Genomic DNA, 10,171 nt, shown 5'->3' with positions numbered 1-10,171 from the left:
ACTGCTCTGTGAGATCTTAAGCAAGTACTCCCCCCCCTGAAGATGGCAGTTTCTTCTTCTGTAAGGAGAGAGTAGCCATTCAAGGTTTTCAAGAATTCCAAGCTCCATCCCATCTCATTATTCTAGGAAACCAGTAGTTGTGATATGCATTTCCTGCCGACTTCGCTCTTTCCTGTAAACCGGGTAACCTTTCTGGCGCTCACCGCGTTTGTGAGTTTGGGTGTCATCACAGAGCCCTCATGTACTGGAGGGGGCAGTGGGCAGCGGTGGGCAGGAGGCTTAGCTTACCCCCTTCCTGTCGACTCTCCCTGCCTCCAGGGTTGTAGGAGGTACAATGCTCAGCAAAGCATCCCTGCTGGGGATAAAGTGGCTCAGCACACACATGGGCGCCTGGGTCTGCATCCTGCTGGGGACCTGCCGAGAAGGCAGACACACCCAAAGCGTTGTATAGGATCCGGTGCTGAGAGTCACTACTGGCCCTGACATGGCTCAGATCTCAATTAAAATAAAGGAATCATCAGCCATTTGAAGAGCCATCTAAACAGGAATCCAAATTGTCTATGTATCTCTTTATCTCCATCCAGGCTGGTGGTCTGGCTTTGTTTTGTGCCGTGAAGCACACATGTGTACCTGCCCTGGCACATATGTTGCTTATGCACACGATGGAAAGGGCTAAACTGAACCAGGCTGGGAAGGTGATGCCCAGCTGCCAGGTCTTAGCTCTGTGGGAACCGGCAGGAGACTGTTGGTAAATCACTTGAGATTCTGCGGTACAGGCACGGTGCTCATTGAAAATATCATTAACGCCTTTTGTCAGGAGCCAGAAGCCCACAGTGGAGTCCATAGATGCCTGACTTAGCTTGTCCGGTAGTGAAATTAATGTAATAAAACTCAGTTAACAGAGATGCTCCGAGTTTAATTAGTTCCTTAACAATTGAAGAAGAATTATGAGATCTTGAACATTCCGTCTTCAAAAGCAATTTGGGTGGATTGATGTCACTGTCTGACATCGCTGGCGAAATTCCGGGCTGCCTGAGTCGATCGGGGAAATTGCTCATCTTACCCCGCATCCAGGCAAGTGCATACACTTTCCCGCCGCCTTGAAAGGAAGCACTTCCAGGTAGCCTCACAGTGGACTCCTTCTCAGAGCCTGAGGCTAAGTGGGTGAGGGTAAGGGCGTAAGTTCTGTCTTCAAGGTTCTGGAACTTCTGCTTTGTAGCGTCTGGCCTCTCCTGCCTCTGTGCTCACAACCTAGTGCCCCCGCCCCATCACCCCTTCACATCTGCAGGCTCTGAGCAGACAGGGGTGGTGTAGCAAGCGCCCTCTCATTCTTCTAACTTCCTGTGTCTAGTGTGTCTCTCCTGAGCCTGTATTCGATGCTATAAAAGAGACTACAGCCATCAGACTCTTTGTTTTTGGCTGGTGGAATTAGCAGGGCTAACCCTCCGCGGTAGGGAGAGCTCGAGAAGTCTGGGATGCTCAGTCAGGAGGCTCTCTGCTGGCTGGGCCTCTTACTTCTCTGGTTATCTCAGTCCTCATGGAATCTCTTTCACAAAGCATCCTCTTGGCAAGAGGCTATCTACAGGACCTCGGTCTCCTGACCCTGAATCAGGTGTCCTTTAGCATCTTGCTACTGTGGTCCTCGGACCAGTAGCAACTGCATCATCTGGGAGCGTGTTAGGCTGCAGAAACTCAGGCCCCACCCCAGACCCACTGAATCAGAGTCCGCCTTTGAACGGGGCGGCCAGGCATCTTGTACGCACGTGCTTGTTTGAGAAGGGCTGCTTTCTAACACTTTGTGACAAACTCCTGTGCAAGACGGCTCCATCTGGGGCTGATCTAGCTGAGGAGGCCAGGCTCTTGCGGTAAGAACGAGGTTCTTGTTGCTACAGTTGAGGTGGGGCAGCAGCCGGAGCCCTGGCTCTCTCCTACCCCAAGGAGCCCACCCCCACCCCGACGCCCACCCCTCTCTGCTAGTGGCATTGTCCTTGAAGCTTCCTTCCTTGGTGGTCTGATTTCAGCATCTTGCCACGCCAGCGAAGGCACCAGGCCATCCTGACAGATGGCCCAAAGTAGGACAGACAGGAGAAATGTATGTTTATCAAATTGGGGTTGAAAAGACCGCGTTCCCCCAGCATAGGCTATCAGACAGCTGTCGGTCAGGACCATATGGCCCAGCGGTGAGAGGGCACAAACGCAACTAATCCCACTCTTACAGAGATTAGCTCTGACGAGTAATAAGTGAAGAAAGTTGCGCTGTCGCCAGGGCGCTGCCTGGGCGGAGCGGCTGGACGGCCCGCACCGCAGTTAATTCCTGATGGTTCAGATGCTTATCTCCCAAGGAGACGCGGATGTAACATGACGCTGATCTGAATAACACGATGACAGTGATAATAATAAATCTGCCATTTATCAGTCACCTGCTCCGTGTTAAGTGACACATGAGGTTATTTCTACTATTTTATTTATTCCAGGTCTTGGTCCTTTTGGGGACTTACTGTCTCTATGTTGCAGATGAGGAAAATAGATTTCTGAGATGCAACTGTGGGTCCCCAGGTGGTGATGGTCCCTCCAGACTCGGGGCAGGTCAGATCACACTCCTGTGTTCATCTGCCCTGTTCCGGCTCCCACGGAGGAGAGATGCTGACATATAAAGCAGAGGAGGGGGTAATGCCTGTGAGCACACACAAAGGTGATGCTGCCTGGGTGCAGTGGCCTACATGGGCCAGGGTCTGCTGACATCGCTGGAGAGTCCACCACTGCGGAGAGTGGGACAGGCAAGCCATGCTCTCTCCGGTTCAGCTGGAGTCCATGGGAGATGTGATTCGTGGTGCCTTCCTCCCTACACAGAGCTCCACACCTCAGCATGCCCTCTGCAGTGAGAGACTAACTAAGCTGAGATTTCAAGGGCAGGAGTGCAGACTTACTGAGCATCTACGGAAAGCCAGGCCTTCCTCTAGACACCCATCAGGGAGCCTGGCCAGGGTGTGTGGCCAGGTCCTCGCCTGTGGGAAGAGGGACTGAGGAGAGGTGGGCTGGTTCTGACCAAGCCACAGCGAAGCAGCCTTTGCTGCAAGCCCACGAGAATTCCCCACGGCAGGCATCTCAGGGTGCTTCTGAGTCCTCGAGCAAGGCTGTTCTTTAATGGATGTGTGTATCTCTCACCCTGGCTAGGAAGAAAGCTGAAGGCTTGAAACATGGTCCCCATTGAGCACCTAGAGATTCTGATCTAATCAGCACAAGGGAGAGAGTGCTGAATATAAAAGCATATTTAATTGTCTTATGTGTTTGGAAAAAGATTATGCAGGTCATTTTTTAGCCAAGTGTTTGCAGGGTTTCCCTGAATGACCGAGCAGAGCTCTTATTCCCTATAAAAGCAAAGATTTCAGTTCACTGAACGTTCATAGAGCACAACCTTGTGCCAGCCTTGCCCCCCGGGGAACTTGTAATTGAGAGGGACAAACAGGTAAGAGATCACCTTTTCCAAAGTCTTGGCTTTGTCACTCATAGTTTAAATTATTATAAGAAACCCCAAAGTTCAAGATATGTGCTTTCTTGTCACTTCCTGGGCCATGTGGTAGGCAGAATAATGGCCCCCTAAAGATGTCCACCTAAAACCAAGCCTGTTGAATTTGTTACCTTACATGGCAAAGAACAAACAAAACCTTTGCGTACGTAATTAAGTTGAGGCTCTTCAGATGGAGAGATGATTCTGGATTGCCCGAGTCAGTACAGTGTTATCACAAGGGTCCCTATAAATGAAGGGAAGGAAACAAGAAGAGGGTCAAAGTCAGAAAAGGAGATGTGATGATGGGACAGAGGTCAGAGTGATACAGGCCATGAATTAAGTCCTGTAGGAAGGTTCTAGAAGCTGGAAAAGGCAAGGAAATGGATTTTCTCCTGGAACCTCAAGAAGGGACACAGCCCCGCTGACGCCTCGGTTTTGGTCTGGTGAAACCCACTTCAGACTTCTAAACTCCAGAACTGAAAGCTAACAAATCTGTGTCATTTTAAGCCATGAAAGTGGTACTAATTTGTTACAGCAGCAAAAGGATCCCGCTGCAGGACCAGGGTGAGTCACGCACGTGAGAATGGTGAGAGGGTGTGTCACCAGAGTGGTGAGTGACCAGGTTGACCACGGACATCTGCACACCAGTAAGTGGTACAGCCCTGCTTTGTCCTCGTGTCTGTGGGAACAACCGCAGAGTCATTTTCATGACATTTTATGGGGAAAATGATACACCAGAATGATAGCTACAAATTTGGCAGGTTGCAATACTCTCAGATCCGGTCCTGGGGAATGTCCGGGCTCTGCTGCCCAGGTGAGTTCCGGGCCCCGAGGAGGGCATCTCACCAAGCTGGGCGAGTCAGAGAAGACCCCCTGGAGGAAGGACCCCGTGCTGGGTTCGGAGGGGTCACAGCCAGATGACTGTCGACAAGGACGAAGGAAGCTGCGTGAACAAGCGCTCAGAGGCGATTGAGGGCACACGAAGCAGGAGGCTGGGACTCTGGAGAGGAACCCTGCTGCCTGACCGTGGAGGATGCTTCATGCCAGGGAAGGGATTTACCTATTTTGTCAATGACAAGCCATCAAAACATTTTAAATACAGAATAAAATGATCGCTCTGTGCTGTAGAAACTCATATGGGCCTATCAAGGTTGGATGAGAGGGAGCAGAACGGAAGTCTAATTAGAAGAATTTGCGAGGAGAAGATGAGGGATTCCCTGGGAAAACGTTATCACTAAGATGCTGTCTTTTCCTTCGGAACTAGCACATTTCCTGGAGCCTCCTCGTGTATGTGTTTAGCTACTTGAATGGACTTCTCCTGCAGACCCCTGACCGCTCCAGAATAATGAGGCCCGTATCTTTTCCTAGTTCAGGTTTGGGACGGGCCCTGATGTAAGCGCTCACAAACACTGTGAATGATTTAAAGAATCCAGGCCCAAGTCCATCCTATACTGGAGGTTTAAAAGCTGCTGGAGATTTTGTCCTGGAGCCCATGTTGTCAACTGTCGAAAATTTCCAAGTGACTAAGAAGTCTGTCTAAATACTGGGGAGTGGTCTGTTTTTTTTTCCACAATGGACAAAATCAAGAATTCTGTAAGCTATGGATGGAAGAGACGGGTGTAGATTTGCTGCAGGATTCTAGAGCGGGTTACAGAGCAGACTTAATATTTTGAGGAGAGTTCAGTGATTACAAGTGTCAGTTCACCAGTTCATCAAGAATAAGATCTGCCTTTCTATCCCCCAAACTCTGAAGAGATTAGATCTAAGAATAAAAATCCAAAGGACCCACCTCCTTGGCTTGCAACAGCAAGAACAGACAAAGGAGCGTTTAATTTGAGGCTGTTGTGTGTTGGGCACAGAGTGGGTACCAGTCCTGAGAGATGTCAGGCATGGTCCTCAGAAGCCACAACCATCAGGAGGATCCTCAGGAGGGAAGTTCTTTGCTTGCCCCACTTGGGTGCCTAAAAAATGCTGGATAATCTTGCTTTGGAAATGAGCCCAGGGAGTCAGAGAGAAGGGAGGGTAGTGGAGAGATTTTAAATAAGACCTGGCGACCAGAAATGTTATAAAGATGGATAACATTTTATTCTGTGATCATATTATCACAGAATATTAGAGCTGGATCCTCTGGATGGTCCATTCTCTTGTGTATTTAATGATGTGTGTCTGAGTGACTATTGTGCACCAAATCCTGTGTCGAGCATAGAGGGTACAGAGCAGCCTTCTCTAACAGATGTTTCCCTGGCAACTGGTCTCAAGGTAGAACAAGAAACAATGATAAACAGTAATTTTGTGCCTGGTTCCTTTTCATACCTTAAATCGATGCTTCTGGTAGACTCAATGTTGCAACTTGCAAAGATTTCTCAACAACTCTTTGATAGTATTTGGCTTTGAAAGGTATTTATTCCACTGTATTGCATGAAGATGTAGTTTGAAAAATATCACAACACTGGTTTCTTTTTCAGACAAATAAAAAAATTAAGAAATTATTAAAAGTTACACCAAAATTCAGCCTTATAAGAAATCTTGGTATCTTATTCTCAATATGAACCCATACGTGTTCACACATGATTTTCTGCCCCTGAAGGAATTAGTTGAAGATTTCAAAATATTCCCAAGATATAATTCACTTCCATTATTTGAAATAATGGAAATGGCATTACTTGTATTATCTGGGTTTTGAAGAATCAGTTTTGATCGGATCCTTTATTTCAAGATTTGAATGAGTATCTCTTTCCTACACAATCAGATTCTTACCAAATATGAAAAAAAAAAAAAAACAGAATGACCCGTTTTCACTATTCCCTTAAGTCCTAAATCTAAGTCAGCGGACATACCACTGACGTTCAACTGAGGATCAGCACAGGCTGGGTTGATACTCAGGTGTAAACTTTGATTTTCACGGGGTCAAGCCCTTAACTGTGGCACCTATGGTCAGCCTTCTGCCAGCTTGGTATCTCCATCACAGCAACAGGGGGAAAAAAACTAACAGGAGACAAAAATCATGTACCTGTAGTGTGGTTTTCAGCTGTAAACACAAGTCAAAGGACACTGGGTCGCTGTGCTATACGCATGCTAAGAGCTCATTCAGCACCTTCCTCTGTGCGGTAATAATCACCGTTCTTTTGCATCGTATGCGTCTGAGATTATCATCCATCAGTATCATTTCCAAGTAAGTTTGCTGCTTTCTCTTTCTCTCTCTCTCTGAGCGCAATGTTTGTCATTAACTTTGTGGGTGCTTTCACAAGCCCCTTGGCAACTGTGTAATTGTACCTGATTTTGTGCACTATTTATTTAACTTTGAATAATGCTCCTTTGGTTTTCATATTTACAAAAAAATTTGTTCTGCATTTAGTGATACAATTCATTAATTTCCTATCGGGAAATATTTTTATTCAGTTTTCTCTGAAATGTTCAGATTGGCTTAGAAGAAATATTAACACACTTTGATCAAAACGACTGTATGATACTCTCTGAGTAATTTCTTATTAAAGTGTTCCAGGAACTAAGGATGGATGGATCCCTTATCCCCAAATTCCAATTTCTGAATATATTGTTTTACTTATTGGCCACATTTCCTATTTTTGGCTGCTTGTGCAAAAATCACCCATGGCAGTGTCCACACTCCACCATGTAAGGAATCATGTTGTGTATTTGATCCAGAATCACGTTCGCACGTTCATTTCGGATCTTGCTCTGAGTTGTAATATTTACTATTACCAACACAACCTTTATACTTTCATAAGCTACTTTTGAGCCATTGGTTCATACTTTGGGGATTTGGAGAATAATACATCAATAGAACAATAACATAGTTACATCTCATAGTGTGTACAATAGCACGGAATGAGATGAAGATACAATAAATAAGATATCCTATTAATACAATGTCGTCTTCCCTGAATTGGTAACATAATCCTTGTAGGACATGTGAAACCTTGAGTTTGATAATGATTATATAAAAAAATCAAATAATTTTTGTGATTTGAAAAAAACCAAAATTTTAAATTTCAACTGTGTGAATTTGTCGGCCAACATCGTTGTTTCAACGGGTTTTCAGTTGAGAGTAGGTGATGAATATATGTTTCCCGTCTGGGAGGTACCAACTGCAAAGCCAAGATCTCTGCCTTCACAGTCACAGGGAGACTCTGGTGCCCCAGGGGTTGAAGGCCACCAGCCTTCATCACAGGCCCCTCCCCAAGGTTGATTTTAGCCCAAGGGTCTGGGCCAGAAGAAACGCCAGCTGTCAGAACTTTGTGATGTCCTTACTGGTCCCTCCCTCTCTAATCCTGAGAATTCTCTCCATCTGAGTTCTGTGTCTGCCTCATCTGCCCCCAGGGAGGACTTCTACTCCAGCCCCACTGTTGAAAGGCCAGAGGGTGGGGCTTTGCTCCTTAGGGGCATAGCTGAGGGGTCAGCCTCCAAGAGTTTCATTGTCATCCATCCCAGGAGGTTCTTTGGTCCCATCTGCACATAAACCCCCCTGAGTCTGTTCCATCAACTGTCCAGATATCTCTGCACATGACCGAATTCGCAGTGAGGACCTCACTTCCTCCTGGCCTTTGAGATTCCACTCCGTGACTTCACTTGGAGGGCAATGAAAATGAACACAGGCTAGGGAGTGTTGCAGTTAAAGGCATGATGTATCTCCGGCGGGTCCCCAGTGCTTACAGAATCAAGCCCAGATCCTGAGTGTCGCATTCTAGGCACCTCCAGTGGGTGGCTTCTAGTGTCTTTACACTTCCCGGCACTGGCTCTGCTTCCAGCATGCCTGACCTCGGATTCTTCCTCAGGTATGATGTGCTATCAAGTCTCCAGACCTTTGCCTCCAAAATCATCTGGCTCCTCCTTCTGGAACAAATGTGCCTTTGCTGGCTACCCCCAGCTCCAATGCCATCTTCCGCATAAGGTCAACATAGATTCTTACCAGCACGAGTTTTAACGTCCGATAGACCGAGTGCAAATTCCACGTCTGCCTCTTCCTTACCGTGTGACCTTGCACTTCTCACTTAACTCTTCTGTGATTTACCTTTGCCATTGGCAAAACAGGGCCATGAGTCCTACCTCGGAGGGAAGTTGTCAAAAATCAAGGCAACGTTGTCTGAAAGTCCTTTGCCCAGATACCTAGCTGATGGGTTGCCCCCCGCCCCTCCCTCCCTCCGATTCCTTCAACATGCTGATTTTACTGCCGTATTGGCTCCATTTTAATTTTCTTTATAATTATTTATACACAAATTTGTCTTCCGCCTTAAGCTATGAAGTGTCTAAGATCACAAAACATTCTCTTCATCTTCTGCTTCCTCTCTGTGCCTGGTCACAATAGGTGCTCAGTAAATGTCTGTTCAGTGGAACTGGATTTTCTGTTCAGTGACTTTGGTTATATATATTCTATATGTGTGTAATTGATGAATTCACCTTGGAGGCAATGAAAATGAACACAGACTAGGGAGTGGCCGTTGCAGTTAAAGGCATGATATATTTAACGTGTGCCTGGCACAGTGCGGAGAAGGAGGAGGAAGTGAAACAGCTTCTGCCTCGCAAGAGCAAAACGAAAAAACAGGCAACAAGATGGACAGGCATATTGGAGGAAAAGCGAGTGCCATTCAGAAACTTCTCACTCCATCTCGGCAAAATATCAGTGTTGCTCTGGGCGAGGAAAAGGCAATGGTGCCAAGTGGAAACACCACTCTTGCAAGCTTATCTCAGTTATTAGGGGGTATAAAGGAACACACACACACACACACACACACACACACAACTGTTTTCTCTTGCAAGATTAGCGATGCATTTGCCCAAAGCCTGATTCTCCAACCATGTTCCTACGCTATGATCTCCGGCCACACACAAGACTGTCATTGTATATTCATTCATTAGAGATAATGATTTTGAGTTTCTGTCCCCACTGACCTGTGGACAGATGGCTAGCATGAATGCCACGTTTATCTGGACACCAGCTCAGCTCCGCAGACTTCCGACCGGGCTGATCACCCAGTGGCCACTGCCTTGCCCACCTCCTCTCTTCTCCTTTCCTCCTGGGGGGCTGCCGATGGGGTCCCCCGTGTGGTAAACTTCTGCAGAAATGGGCCTTTTGGTCATGACCAATTTTGCTTTCTTTTCATAACCACCTGATAAATGTCAGGCCTGCTTAGAGCTAATCGTTTCAGATTGGAATAAAAACAGTTTGAAGCTCTAGATTGTTAGAAGCATGATTCCCTTCTGAATGATAATCGCTCCCCCCACCCGTCCATCTCTGTCTGTCTGAATACACAAGTGTTCAAACAAAGCAGAAAAAGTTAAACAGAAGCGTTGCATTTATGAATCGTACCTGCCAAACTTTTGGCTGCATTTAAAGATCCAATGGCAGCGAAGTAAAGAGGGATGGAATCTCGGCTGGAATGATGATGGTGGACTCGCTTAGGGAAAAACAGGCAAACCACTAATTTGATCACATTAGACAGATTGTTTTCTGTGGCAATTACTCTCTTCTTACAAAAATTATTTCTCTTAGCAAAAAGACCTAATAGCGTAGTTTTAATGAACGGTTTCCTGTATTGCTTTTAATAAGATATTTCAATGTACCAAACTTTTAGAATTAGATTTTGATAAATGAATAAAGTAGATCCATTTTGACATGACCACTGATTGCGAGGCCTCTTTCAAGGA

General features: G+C 46.4%; 1 long non-coding RNA gene across 1 annotated transcript in view; it reads left to right on the top strand.

The window, feature by feature from the left end:
- The first annotated feature begins 1,001 nt into the window (after window positions 1-1,001).
- Window positions 1,002-10,171, top strand: part of LOC140685914 (uncharacterized) — a 35,266-nt gene continuing 26,096 nt past the window's right edge. Inside the window, exon 1 of the long non-coding RNA XR_012059374.1 lies at window positions 1,002-1,074. This is a non-coding gene — a long non-coding RNA (uncharacterized lncRNA). The remainder of the gene's footprint in view (window positions 1,075-10,171) is intronic.

This window comes from Vicugna pacos, chromosome 15 (assembly GCF_048564905.1).
Source record: "Vicugna pacos chromosome 15, VicPac4, whole genome shotgun sequence".
NCBI classification, from domain to species: Eukaryota; Metazoa; Chordata; class Mammalia; order Artiodactyla; family Camelidae; genus Vicugna; species Vicugna pacos.
This window is presented reverse-complemented; position numbering and strand designations above follow the sequence as displayed.